The sequence below is a fragment of the Lepeophtheirus salmonis genome, chromosome 11 (genome assembly GCF_016086655.4).
Source record: "Lepeophtheirus salmonis chromosome 11, UVic_Lsal_1.4, whole genome shotgun sequence".
Classification (NCBI taxonomy): domain Eukaryota; kingdom Metazoa; phylum Arthropoda; class Copepoda; order Siphonostomatoida; family Caligidae; genus Lepeophtheirus; species Lepeophtheirus salmonis.
The window spans coordinates 13,320,691-13,335,333 of NC_052141.2; the positions used below are offsets into that span (position 1 = coordinate 13,320,691).

Here is a 14,643-nt window from a genome sequence, read left to right on the forward strand (position 1 = left end):
TCTAATTAAATTTTAATAAATAATATTTTATAATTAAACTCAATTTCTATGTGTTACGAAAGACTTTTTTAAAATAAAAGGATTATTTGCCAATTTTCTTAGAATAATGAAAATCAACTAAATTTCGTTGATTCTTTTATTTTCATACGCCCAATCCCTGGTATATCGTTTTACATTAAAGAAAACAATTTCGAAACTAGTGTTGGAACTTGGTCCGAAACGGATTTATTTTCGGTTCACACTCATGTTATTTTCTATTTTAGACTTCTTCTTTTTTTCATTGTTTGAAAACTATAAGAATGGCATAATGTCATCCATGTTCACAATTTGGAAACACATAATTGTTAATCAAAATACATAGTCAAAATTGCTCTACACCAAATTTTAACTGAGAAATATTTTTCGATTGGGCCAATACAGATCGATCTACCTTAAAGATCAAATGTGTACAAGTTTTTTACAGAGCAATTGTGATTTTTAAGTAAATGACAGGGAATTTTCCCAATAGCAATTTGTCACAGCGGTAATTTTTCAATGGCAATTTTCTGTGTATTGTATATACCAGTGGTGTTTTCAGGATTATATATAAATACAGGTGTGCCCGTCTAAAATTGAACATTCCTTTAAATTTTAGGATTTTTTCATTGTCTACAGGCTTGAAGGCTTGACGAGGGGTTCTCTTGTAGATTTTACGGCCAAGATCATTATTAACTAGCCGGTCCATGGTCCTTCTGCTGACTTGGAACTCCCTGGAGAGGCCACTGACGATAACCTTGCCTCTCTCGTGATCGACAGACTTTTTCAGGGCAGCAACCATTTCGTCCGACCTTGGAGACCTTGACTTAGATCTTGTGGTCGCATCAGGAGTCCCTTTGGCTACCACGCTGTAAACGAGGGTGTGGCTGCAGTTCAGAACCATTGCAATTTCAGGGGGAGTTTTTACCCGCGCGGAATGTTCCAAAATTGCGATTCGACGTCTCTCCATATTATCGGCTGTTTTTTCACTGTTACTATTTAGATTTTACTGGAGTTTTGCATATAACTAGTCAAGACCCTTGCCTCGAAGTATAAATCGGTTTTTAATGGAGTGTTCAGTTTTAGACACGCACACCTGTATATATATTTTTTTTCGGGGGGAGGAGGAGAGAGGGTTTGGTTTCTGGAATTTTTGAAAAAGAAATAAATCCAAAAATTAAATTCTTGAGGAAAAAGTTTCAAAAACTCAGTGGTGTTTACAGAAAATAAATTTTTTGAAAATAAATTTCAAAAATTCACAACTGCTTCTTGAAAATTAATTTTTTGGAAGGAAAACTTCAAAAATTAAAATTATAATATTAAATTTTGGAATTTTTTTTTTTTCAAATCGATTGTCATTTAGAGAAAATTAAACTTATTGAAAATGATTTAAGAATTAAATTTCAAAGATCAACTTTTTTGTATATGTTTATTATATTTATGTATACTCCGACATTTACACGCACGATTGATGTGGTAACCCGCCTCCGATCATCCTAAACAAATATTCATAGTAATTCATTGGAAATTGAACCCGAAATGTTAATTACTACATATATTATGCATGAACACGTGTAATGAGTGTATAGACAATCGATATGATGAAAATTTGTATATTATAATCTTTTTACCTAAACCACATTTGACAATTTTGAATTAAAGTCTAAAGGCGGGTAACCACATGTACATTGCGTGTCCACGCAATTTCATTTTAATAATTATGTATAATATAACCTCGAAATCTCAATACTGTGAAGGGGATAGAAAATATCATGATAAATTACAAATCTGGCAATTTTTCTCCCCTCTGCATGAAACGTTTTTTAAGCACGGAACCTGCAGCTATCTTTACGACGAACATGACTTTTTTTTACGCAATTTTATTTTCAACCAGTTATCAGATTCAAAAAAATAAAATGGGATTCTCAATTTTTGATGTATTCCAATTTATTTCATAAAATAGCCTCCAGCCTCACTTACAGTCTCTATACTAGTCCGAAAACGTTGGAGTTTACTGCCTCAAAATCAGCCGAGATGAAGATAAAATGAGGCAGTCACTTCGACCTTTAACCTCAGCTCGCATTTATGTTGCCTCAAAATTACCTTTAGTGATCTCAAACTCTCTCCTAATATTACGAGCAAACGGCTCACTGTGTCTCTAGAGTTGGTGAAATTGTTGTTGCTTCTGGTGCTGATTCTAAGAAGGGATCGGTCCCTTTTCCTATTATTTGAGACGACGAATTCTTTAATTGATTTTTTTTTTTTTGAATGGTGCAGGTTTAAGCAGGATATCAAACAAAAGAGAAACATACAGATGCCTAATGGCTCACATTGGCCTAAGAGGGCGTGCTAAATTGGCGTTATAGATAGCTTGTGCACCCTGTCTGTGATAACCAATGACGCAGTAAACATTTCGTACCGGTATGGAAAAATAATATAAACCTAAAATGTACTACGTGGTAACCATGACAATTTGAATAATCCTTGGGAGAAGTACAGCTTAGCTTGACGTTGTAGGTATAAGATCAGCTGCAAGGAGCTATGAGAGAGGACATATAGACAAGAATTACTCCACAGTCTTTTCTTGATTCTACTCTAAGATCAAGAAGGGCGTACACTAATAAGTCCAGACCAATCCCTCATTTTAAGTCTCCGTTAGTGAATATTATTCTTAACGTAATCTAATGAACTGGTATTAAGCGTTAGGCCAGTTAATTAAACGAATGTCAATACATGATACACATTCGACATAGTCGGAAAATTAAGCTATTTAAATCTGCAAAATTTTAAACCATTAAGACATAGGCAACTATTGTATTTTATATGTTAAAAAAAATTCCATGAGTTTAATACAAGGATAAAAAATAAGTTATTTAAAAAAAAAAATCCAAACAACAACATTAGTTTGGAATATCAACAAGATATTAAGATTATTACTTCGATTATAATTAAAGAAATATACATTATATTTTCCTTTTTATAAACACTTTCAAGAAATATTAATTACTTTCAACAAATTTTAAGACTTGCTCAAGGATTCTAAGAGTCTGTTACATCTTAGAGCCAAAAAATTAGACAAGAAAACTCAGTGGACTGGATGATCACGTTCTTGAGTCAACAACAAAATCCTTTTGAAATATATTTTTTTGACAAGTGTCTTAAATATAGTTTACGCTGTAAGATGTAAAGCCTGAGCCCTTTAATTGATAATTTACCAATACACAGTAACTCTTTTAATAAAATATAACTAGGTTAACTAGAATAATATGATATATTTCATTTGTTGCCAAACGGTTACCTTAAGTTGAAAAATGGGGAATAGCAAGGTTAATAAAAATGCAAGGTTAGACCATCATGTGCTTGAATTATCAATCTGATGTATTGTACCGACTGCTAACCAAGACACGCAGATATTGACAGAAAACGTAACCACTCATAGCTATGACGTCACTTTTGCTAGAATTTTCAATTTAATGTACCAACTGTTGGGGAAGAAAAACAGATTTTGACAAAACAACCAACCGCTCATATACTATACCGTCAATATTAAAAGCGTGGAGGAAGTCAAACATCAGTCGTACATGCGTATAAACTTGGATTTCTATTAACCTTGGGGAATAGGAAAGGCAAAAAAATGGCTTTAGAAGCAAATTAATTAATCAGATCTGGATTAAAAATTACAAAATTTACTAATAACTCCAAGAAAATACATTTTTTAGTGCAAGAACAAATCGCATACAAAACAGTTTTGGGGAATATAAACAATTTAAAACAGATTTGAAGATATTTTTTAACAAAATCTCCCAATTCAGTAACAAATGGTTAATAAAAAGTTTTGATATTTCATAGTGGCTTGCAGCTTATGTACTAAAACGTCATGACAGCTAAACTTATCTCCTTTTAAACATTATTCTAGTTGTTAAAATTGCCGAAAAATGAATTATAATTTGTTGATGTATACAGTTGTATATTTTAATTAAATTTAAAATGATATTATGAAAAATAAGTTTTATTCGTTTACTTCATATGGCATAAAGGTAAATTAAGGAGTGTTTTTCTCCATAATTTTTATTTTATTTATGTATCATATTTTTAAATGATAATAATAATAAAAAAACACAGAAGTATATGGGTTTGAATCTTTACCGTTGTTGTACTTTAAATAAATTAATTAATCAACAAATACAACTGCAATTCCAATGCTAATCGTTTCTTTGTTGTCAATTAATTATCATTCAAAATGATGGACTGTTCAAATTGGAAAATACTCATGGATTGAATAACAAGCAAAATATCTTGAAAGAAATTATATACTGATCATGAATTAGTATAATAAAAAAATATTTTATGGCAAAAAAAGAACAAAATTAATTTACTTACGTGTATGTCTGAAAAGTTTCCGACCTAACAAATATATATAAGACATTTTTCTGAATATTTTTTTTATTTTTCAATATAGTATCCTTGCAACTCTACAGACTTCTTCCCGAGATGTTCTCATTTCTGCAACCCGTCCAAATAGTACTCGGCATTTTTATCTGCAAAATATTTGTTCAAGAGACACTTTTACTCCGAATTAGATTAACTTAAATGCATTAAATTTCATTACTTCTAGCCTGTTCATGTCTGGTATTGTTTGAATCTATTTAAAGCGTTTATTTTCAAAAACTAATATCTAATGACAGTTATATACTTGAGTTTGTCCATTTTCACAAAAATCCACAAATTAACTCCCTCAAACAACTTTTACAAAACAGCTGCACGTCCAAACTGGTAGAAACTTTGGTGAGTAACCGACAACAAATGCTAGATATAAGTGATAGCTTTTATTTAGGGTGCGTTGAGGTCGGAAACCTATCAGACCGTCCACGTATATGAACAATAATTGTTTATCATGCTATTATTTTCAATTAAATTAAAATTTACATTCGTATATCACATTAAATTATGTATCCTTTGTCTGCCAAATGTCCCAAATGGTTCTTCGACAAAAATGTTTTCCGCCAAAAGTACGCTTAAGGTTAGTTTTACACTGGTCATTTTCTCTTTTATTTTTTTATATCCCCAGAAATGCTTACAATTTACAACTCAACACATATTCCTTAAAGCGATCCCATGAAATGTCTTTCTTCTAGGAAGTAGGGAATACTAGTTAATGAATAACCTCTAAGAAAATTAAATTACAAAAATAAATGAAACCAATCTCGGCAGAACTGAAAAAAAAAATCCTAAAAAATAAAAATTTAATTATTCATAACAATTTCCTTCAACAAAGCTCAATGTGCAGATCTTTACATTTCCCTTTTTTCAACATTGTTTTACGTGTATGTATAAAAATTTACACATATAATATATTTGCATATAATAAATACTCTTAAAGCAGAATAAATTAAATTCTAATTATAAATCGTCAAAAAAAGAAAAAGAGAAAGCATTAAAGTAAAAAAAAATATCATTAGCAAATATTTACATTATTATAATATATATGTAGGGATATAATTAAATGGAAATAAGAAATTAAATTGAAATTCTGGACTCTTTGATTCTGTCAAATAGACAATCATTACATATTGACATGTGTGTTAGCCTTCTTTTTTTTTTACTACGAAAATAACCAAAGCTTTGGCTTCTGTTTGTTTGTCTGTTGGTAACCAGGATTACGGCAAAAATTACAAATTTATTAATAACTTGGTAAAAAGGTTATATATGGTTGCAGTAAGAGGCCATTCAATTTTGAGAGGTCAACGTAAAGCAAAACGTAAGAATACATCATATATGGTAACTTTGGATCATATTAAACTACATAGCTCAAATGGGTGTTCGGATGTAGGTTTAATAAAGATGTTTTATAGCAAATAAACCAATTTAGAAAAAGGATCATAGCTGGAGGTGTGTACACTACCGAGCCACAATTCTGGTTTTATATATGAACTTAGCTCTACCAAAGAACAAGAGTTCTCATTTTGTCTCCAATTCTTCACTTTTTAGCAGGTTTTAATTTGTAAATATACGGATTGTATTTTGTGCTATTTACGGTCTTTAATTTTTATTAGCATATATTATACTTTTCAATAACAGTTATCACATCCAAATAAAATACACATGAAAGATTCGTTATTTTATTAGGCCCATAGCAAACACACACAAAATGCAACACCAGGCCCACACAGGTTAAAGAGACTTTTGTATTTGTTGTCCTTGACAAGTGCCTCAATGTTCACTTCCACCTTTGAAATAGCGCAACGCCGGGGGTTTGGCAAATTGATATTGATCACAACTTGCTTGAAAACACCGATGCGGTGAATGCCACCACATGATCTGGAGAAAACATACCATGATGCATAATGACCCAGAATGCATTCAGGCTTTTTTCCCCACAAGAACAGCTTTTGCTGTGGAGTAAATAGAATCACTGTTCTTTAATTAGTTTGCCTTTTAATTTAGTAACTGTACTCCTTTTGTTATCTAAAAATTTGAAATGTCTAATCCGAATAATCTCCAAGTAATGGAAAAAAGCGTGATGTAGTTCAAATGTTGAGAGTCTTCCCTACGAGTATAAAAAATAATGCTATTCAAAGTTTGGTCGTAAAATAAAAATCGTGTGTATTTTTGTTTATTAAAACAAAGAAACTGAGAATTAACATTGAAACCGTGAAAATATGGAAAATATTTTGGAGTAAATCAACTTGAGGGGCACTTACTGTGTGTCTTTTACGAGCACACATAAATGTTAAATCAGGTTTTTCATATAATTGAATGTATTAGGATAGAAAGTTCTCTACTCAGGAGTTCAATAATAAGGACAATAGGTGAGGAAAATAAAATTTCTTCCTTAGATTACAAATTCAAAAAAATATATGTAAATTTTTAACTGCAAATTGCAAAATCCATTTTTTTTTTTTTTTGTAATCAGATTATTACTTTTCGATATATAAGTCTTTTATACCTTTTGGCATATTAATTAGTTTATAGACAGTGTTTTTTTATTATGACCTTTCACATTGAATTCATCCCTTAGTTCTATTTGACATTTACAATATATTTATGTAAAAGAATACTTTTTATTTATTTTGAAGATATTTCGATCTGAATTGGAAATCTATATAGTATATTGTATTCATTATTCACTATTATTTGTAATATAAGTATATATTGCAATATATCAAAGTGACAAATATGGCAGAGATTTTGAATGAAAAATATACTTTGTACCCTTATGACACTTTACCATGCGGTTTAGACCCATAACGTACCGGGTGTTGAAGAACGTAAGAATTAGATGTTTACATTTCTAATCAGTACAAGTATATTTATTTTTAAAAAGTGACTTATATACGAAATAACTATCATAATAAAATACAACCTACGGTTATGTTAAAAAAGAAAACCCGAAAATGAACGTTGTCACCCTGACAGTTTGAAAAACGTTTCAGGGAAGAGAAACTTTGCTGGAATGACGTTTTATTAGATTTGCAAAAATTAGCCGTGAGAAAAAACAAATAGACAATAATCCCACTCCGTATATTTGGACCGATTAATCTTTGGGACGTCTTGTCACCTCATGCAAGGTGCTAGTAACAGGGAAAAGCATCATAGGATTTTAAAAGATCTATAAATATATTACTGAAAACAATATTAATTGTGAAAAACTAATATCAAAGGAAGGTTTATTTCACGTAAACATATTACAAAAGAGTAATTTGCATTTTTCCACGTCAATTCCAAGTTTAACATTTGAGATCCTTTCAAGATTTAATACGATTGAGTGCACCATTGAAGATTTTTTATAAAACAAACAGTCCCTTTAACAAGGAAATATGCAGGAATTACCCCGAATGACGATTTTCAATTCTAATCCAAGTCTTTCAGGGACTTGTAACTATAACTCCCCAAAAAATCATCAGGGTTACTCACACACATCATACTTCAATATTTTCTCCTTAAAAATTACAGAATAACAGATCTAAAAAACAAAAGCCTATGTTCAAATTTCAACTACAAAAAGTATTGTGTAATTGTAAGGTCATATTTTTTACAAATATAGGAATAACTAAAAGACTAATCAATGTCTAAATCATAAAATAATAAATGTATTTTTGAGCCGTCGAAACTGTGTTTACTTTTTTTTAATAATAACATGTAATATAAGCTTCTTTAAAAATTATCTAGTAAAAATTTCCCCAATGGTGTTGTTCACGGCCCTCCATTCGAAATATCACCATTTTGTCATAATGGACTCAGACAGATCAAATGAATGCCGGCACACAATTATTTTATTATCATAAGTCAATTTGAAGCACAAAAAAGGTTTGGAACCCTTACTTTAATGTATATATTCACCTCATATGTACACATTTTTTCAACGCAACTATTCATATTATATTAATATCATTTCTTGATTGAAAAAAATAAGAGATAAAATGTTGATAAGACCTATTTTTCACTTACTCAAAAAGGGAGGGGATGAAGGAAATAAATGATTCATGAAAAGTAAGAAATCCTTGCATAAAATTCAATATTATATTAATAGATTATTTTTCAAATTTACAATACCTATACATACCTTAATCTTACCCTTTTATTCGAATATATGTTTTAGTGCATGCACAGAATATTGTCCGCAGGAAAATTACCCCACAGAATATTGTGATCAAAAATTGTCTGTATTTAAACTTAAAATGGTGATTTATCTACAACTCTGCTATCATAACTGTACCAAAGGCCAGTGCGACAAGAACTATATGGACCAGGAGGCACCACGATCTGAAAAGTAAATTATCAAAGTTGTGAATAAATACCGGGAATCGTCGAAGCTCACCTACCAAAATGATAATATTAATTGAATCTATTTCCTTTCTTCCTTTTTAATAATGGATTTCTTTTTACAACAACTTTTTATATATACAAACTTGTAAAACTCTAAGCCATAAAGGATCCTACCTCATTTCAAAATACGATTTTATAGCGTGCGCTTTAACAGTCACTAACTATATTCAATGGTTTTTTTTGTAGATTGAGCAATTTTCCGACGACAAAAGACTTTTTTTACAAATACAGCTTGGGCCGTTCTTATCTATGAAGTTCATCTGAAGATTGTACAGATCAGTAGATAAATCCCTTCATATACCGTATTATCGTACAGGCAATTTTTCAATGACAAAATTAGAAGTATACATTTTTTGATAGGATCGTTTAAACTTATTTGGTGAACTTTCGAAAATGTGAGGGACTCAAAACTTTACTCTTTTTTTTAAATATCCTCTGCAATTTCATAATTTTTATTTAAAAATGTGTTTTTATTACAATGTCATCGATATATGGTTCTTATTACTGCATTTGGGTTAAAATAACAGATTTAGTTTAATAAAATTGCTATTTATATATGTTTTGAGGAGCTTATTGTAAATGTTTTTCTAACAGAGTGATGAATGTATTTTAGCTGTCCTATTTGCTCGTTTGTGTACTAAAATGGTTACCCCCACTGAGAAGTATATATATTTTTTTACTCACATCCCAATATTTAATAATCATATTAAAGTTCAATATAGGCGTTATATACCAATTGCTGTGATGATATCCAAAACTTTAATTGTAGTTAACAATTTTTTTTTTAAAGGTACCAGTTTTAACCTTCTTTTAATACAACGATCAATTTTGCATTGCTTAAGTGAAATTTGCAGCGCCTCAAAAATCTTAGTGTATACAAATAAATGATAATTCGCACATGTTATCTCAATTCTAGCCTACTTTTATGTTGACACATGTAATGAGGTATTTTTGTGAAATAGATCTATGCCAATTTCTTCTTATAAACAATTTTAACTAATAGAAGAGACTGGGAAAATTTACAACAGGGCCTATTCCTCACATGTAAAAATTGTGGTCCGTCAATATAAAAAGAATCTTGAACAAAAATCAAGAAATGGACAAACCCCAATAGATTGTTGTACTTGCAAATAATTAATGGACATCTTTGAGTCAATTATAGGCCCTGTAATTAAAATGCTGTGGTGATTTATGATATCTAAGAATTTTACCCGTCGTATAAAAGCTTTATCTTATTAAAAAGTCGTCCAGTGGTTCCGATACAGCCCTTTTTAGCTAAAAAGTAATCAATTTTGCCGACGTTCAATTTTGGCTACTTGATGTGGTATTTCGGGCAGACCCAAAGGGTTAATTAGAGTAATATGTTGATAGAAATGGATATAAATTCAGTTGTATATACATTTGTATACATAGAATAAACAAATTTACAAAAAGTTGGAAGGAAGAAAAAAAAAAATAAAACAAGATAAAATAAACATTTAAAAAAAGTATTTAAATCTTCTGTTATTGCATTATTTATTTTTATTTTTTCTGTATTTAACATATTATTTGTATAAATGAAAGCCTGGTGAGACTAGGACGAGAAATGTCTTTTTGTAAAGGGGAGGGGGAACTAGGTAATTAAAAACGTCAGCTTTGTTTTGTTTTTTGATAGGTTGTGGGTTGCCTTTGTTACATATTCATACATGAATATATCTTCTCAATGGAAAATAGTTTAATTACATACAAATTTTGACCTCAATTTTCCGCAAAAGTCCTGTAAATCAAGTATAAGTTCCTTAGGGAAGGAAATGCTCCACTATAAATAACGTTTCATTATATTAGCTGTGATCAGCTTTGAGGTGAAGGAAATTAAATCAAGCCACACCACGTAACTAGTAATGATATAGGCAGGAATTATTATAATGTCGATCCTCAATTCTACTCCGAGTACAACGACTTCCACTTATAAATCTTCATTGTTACTCTCCGTCATTTACGAGGAATCAGGGTGGTACAGGGTGCACAAGCGAACATGGGCACTTAGGCTCCTATTTTATTTTCCTAGTTAAATTCTTCCACCATTTGTAAAAAAAAAAGAATCAATTAACTAATATTTGGAAAAGGCATGGAACTTCCAGTACTCTGGGACTCAGTGGGGCGTTCTTTCGAAAGCTTAGGACGGAATTTGAGACCTCTAAATGTGATTTTGAGGTAATAGCAATACAAGTTGAGGTCAATGGTCGAGACGACGGTGTCTGGAATTCGTTGCTATAATCCAGCAAAATTGTGGATATAGACCCTTGAAAGTATATCAGAACAATTTTTTGAGAGTTTGTCCGGTCAGAGTTGCTGATCTGGCTTTGCCTTCACAAAGATCTTAGTTACTACTCATACAAGATAACGAAGGGTCAGATATTCACAAATAAGGCCAAAAAGCACTTTCAAAAGCTCCTGAACGGCTCCATGGAGTCTCTTCATTGAGATATGATCTAGGGTTTCTCGGAAGATAAAAACTTTTGGCATAGCAAGAACGGCAATAGCCACAACAACAGATGATTAGCCTTCTACTCCATGGGCGTGCCAATCGTTAAACAAAGAAAGTTCACTGTATTTCATAGTGTTTGGGCTGGTTAGCTCCGAAGCGTACGTCCTGCCTCCTCATTTGTTCTCCCAATGCCTCAAAGTCAACAATGATCCCTATTTGTATGTTCTACAGACCAAGGTGAAGCCCTAATTCGACATGTTTACCAATGGGAGCCCTTACATATGGCAGCAGGACTTGGTTCCCTCCAAACCTAAAAAAAAAGTATTTAATTATTCCATGACAATTTTGGCGTCGATATCTTGCCACACGTTTTTTTGCCTCCAAACTTGCAGGATCTAAATTAGATGGGTTTTTTTTGTGATGGACATGATCAAACAATACACCAACCAACCTTCCTGCAGTATCAAAGACGAACAGATCAAAAAATAATTCTATGATTTGCCGAGAGACCATTTGGCGAAGGCCAGCTCGCATTTTCAGCCTCGTATAATGAATTGAATTGAGGCTGGATGTGATTTTTATTGAATATAATAAATTAGAATCCATCAAGCTTCCAGAATTTATTTTTTTCTAATCTGAGAAATGGTTGGAGAGAAAACTGTGTTGAAAAAAAAAAAAAAACTTTTTTGCTACAACTTATACTTATAATTCCTCAGTGTTACTCTTCGTGATGAGAAAACACTGAAAGTGGTTGTTGCACTTTATATTTTAACGTATAACACACGGTGCACAATCTACCTACGTCCCCCCCACTATGGTGTCCTCTCTTGGCCAAAAACAAAACTGAGAAAGATTTTTTTTTTTTTTTAGTTATATGGCTTATTCGAACTTTTACCAGTTGGAATAAAATGGAATCAATTGACGAATATTTGGAAGGAGACACATAGCACTACTCCTTGGAATCTTCGCCGGGAGCTACACCATATCAATTGTTCGAAATCTCGGAATGAGTTCGACGTTCGTTTGCAAGGTTAAGACTGAATTTGAGACCTCTAAAGGTGATTTTGAGGCAAAATCAATCATTGCAATTATTCACGCCAATGTTGTTTTTTTGTGTTTTTTTCACACACCCAAATTACAAACGATTTTCATCACGACTTATAACTATTGAGCAAATTATCATTGATACTCTTCATCATGCAGAAGCACACGCTATTTAAATACTCCCTTCTCAAGAATTGATAACAGCTATAAAAAATTATGTTCAAATTACAACTATAAAAAGTTGTTTCTTTTTTCTAGGACATATTTTAAACATCTCTAAGGAAATAATTACAATAAGTTATAGAAGGAATATATTAAATTATTTTTCTGCGAGTTATCAAAGGGGGGAAATCCTTCATTTTCCTTCTTTTAGGCAAAAGAGAGAGCGCATGTAGCAGGCCCGTATCCATGTAGTTACGGGAGGGGGAGAAGAAAAACGCAGCGCTTGAGCAACCCCTTTTCTTTAACAATGTGTGTATATCACTATGAAATTGTCTATCCCGCGAGACTTCGGACAAAAATCTTTGTGCTTTTATTTCTCGTCCAAGAGAAGAAAGAGCAGCAAAAAAAAAAAAAAAATACACAGCAAAAAAAATATTAACTTAGTACAAAAGTACATGAAGTGAAGAAATCCAAAAAAAAATTGGGAGTTTGTGCAACATCAATGCTTATTAAAAAAAGATACGACAACAAAATAATAGCAATATTAAACCAATAAAAATAACTACATATTGTAAAGAGTGAAGTGATTAGTTTCTAGAGGGAAAAAGTGAGTACAAGTTTAACGATACATAAAAAGAATGAACATGCAGTTTTGCGATGAAATTAAATTATTTTATTAATCATAAATAAGGAACAAGAATTAGCAATTTTCTTTTAGAAATAAATAATTATTTGAATGGATTCATTAAGAATCACACTTCTCTCTCTCTCTCTCTCAATAGAAAAATATATTTATTACAATGGACCTTTTATTTGACAGAAAAGGATATTAATAAATTTTCTATCTTACGTCTCAGTTGTTTTCAAAAACAAAACTTAATAGATAAATGTTAAGTATGTCAACATAAAAACAATCTTTCACGAAAATCAAGAAAAGGACCAAATCCCAATATTAATTATAAGCTTATTATTAAAATTTGTGGGATGAGTTAAGATACTAAGGCGTTGCAGCTACTTAAGAATATAATATTAGCGACAATATCATCAATTGATTATTATTTTATTGTGACGGTTAATTTAAGTACCATTTGCGACGCACTCACAGGATGCTAATGAATAATTTGTCTATAGATATTGACGATAACTCGCCGCAGAGTACAAATGTGATCCGCATTCAATTTTGTGAAAAAAATATTCAAAATTGCTTTTCTATTGAAACACGACATATGTGGCTTTGAACCCAGTCTTGAATTTAATCACAAAAAAGAAGAAATCAACAACAATTTGTTTTAACTATTTCATTGACAAATTTGAATCAGTTATAAGGTTTGAATTCATATTTGTGCTGTGAGAATAGATATCCAAATTTATTCAGTTTAATTAGGCTAATTATTTCAAGGGATTATTGTATTTATATTTCAAAAAATTTATTGATAAATTTTGCCACAATTATATCGAAAAATCAAAATTTTAGATAGATTCCCTTTGTTTAATTTTTGCCGTCAATCAGTATTTGCGGGTTTTTCTTACATACTAAGGCCCTGTTGAACGTCCATATTAGTAGTTGGAGCAATTGACGAGATCTTCAGGAGTCTTGTTAGACGGAGGCATCTCTTCCTCACCTAATTCTACGTCCAATATTTTACATAAATGGTAGATGATGGTTTTACAATTTTTAACCTAAAGTAATTCCCCCCTTGTTATAAGATTCAAGGGTCTTATTCAATAGTCAATTTTGAGTCAAATTTCCCCTTTCTCTAATTGGCTCTTGTCGGAATTGGACTTTCTCACATATCCGATCAATATCCGTAATTATAACCCTGATTGCATAATAAACATAATTATATTAATGAGAGGCTAATGAAGGAAGATTTTTGAAGGTTGATTTTCTGACAACAAAATACCATCAACGAATCATCAAAAGCCGTTGTTTAAGGATAAAAGCTAAGATAAACTATACTTGATAACCTTTATTTAATTCAAGAGACTTACATTACCCACAATTTGCTTAATTTTTCATTATGTAATTGTCACAATCAACTTTGACTACTTTAAATCTTAATTTGCAATGCATCCAAAGGACTCATAAGTAGTATAAGAATGCAAAAAACATCCACACTAAAGTTTAA

The 14,643-nt window shown here is 31.2% G+C and overlaps 1 protein-coding gene across 6 annotated transcripts in view; it reads left to right on the forward strand.

The window, feature by feature from the left end:
- LOC121126248 (band 7 protein AGAP004871) overlaps positions 1–14,643 on the forward strand; it is a 456,073-nt gene that overhangs the window by 344,919 nt on the left and 96,511 nt on the right. Inside the window, exon 1 of one of the 6 annotated variants that reach the window (XM_040721569.2) lies at positions 6,994–13,121. The exons of the other annotated variants lie outside the window; for them this stretch is intronic. The gene's annotated coding sequence lies outside the window, so the exon portion shown is untranslated. Of the gene's footprint in view, positions 1–6,993; positions 13,122–14,643 lie in introns of those variants that run through there. 6 annotated transcript variants of the gene reach the window in all.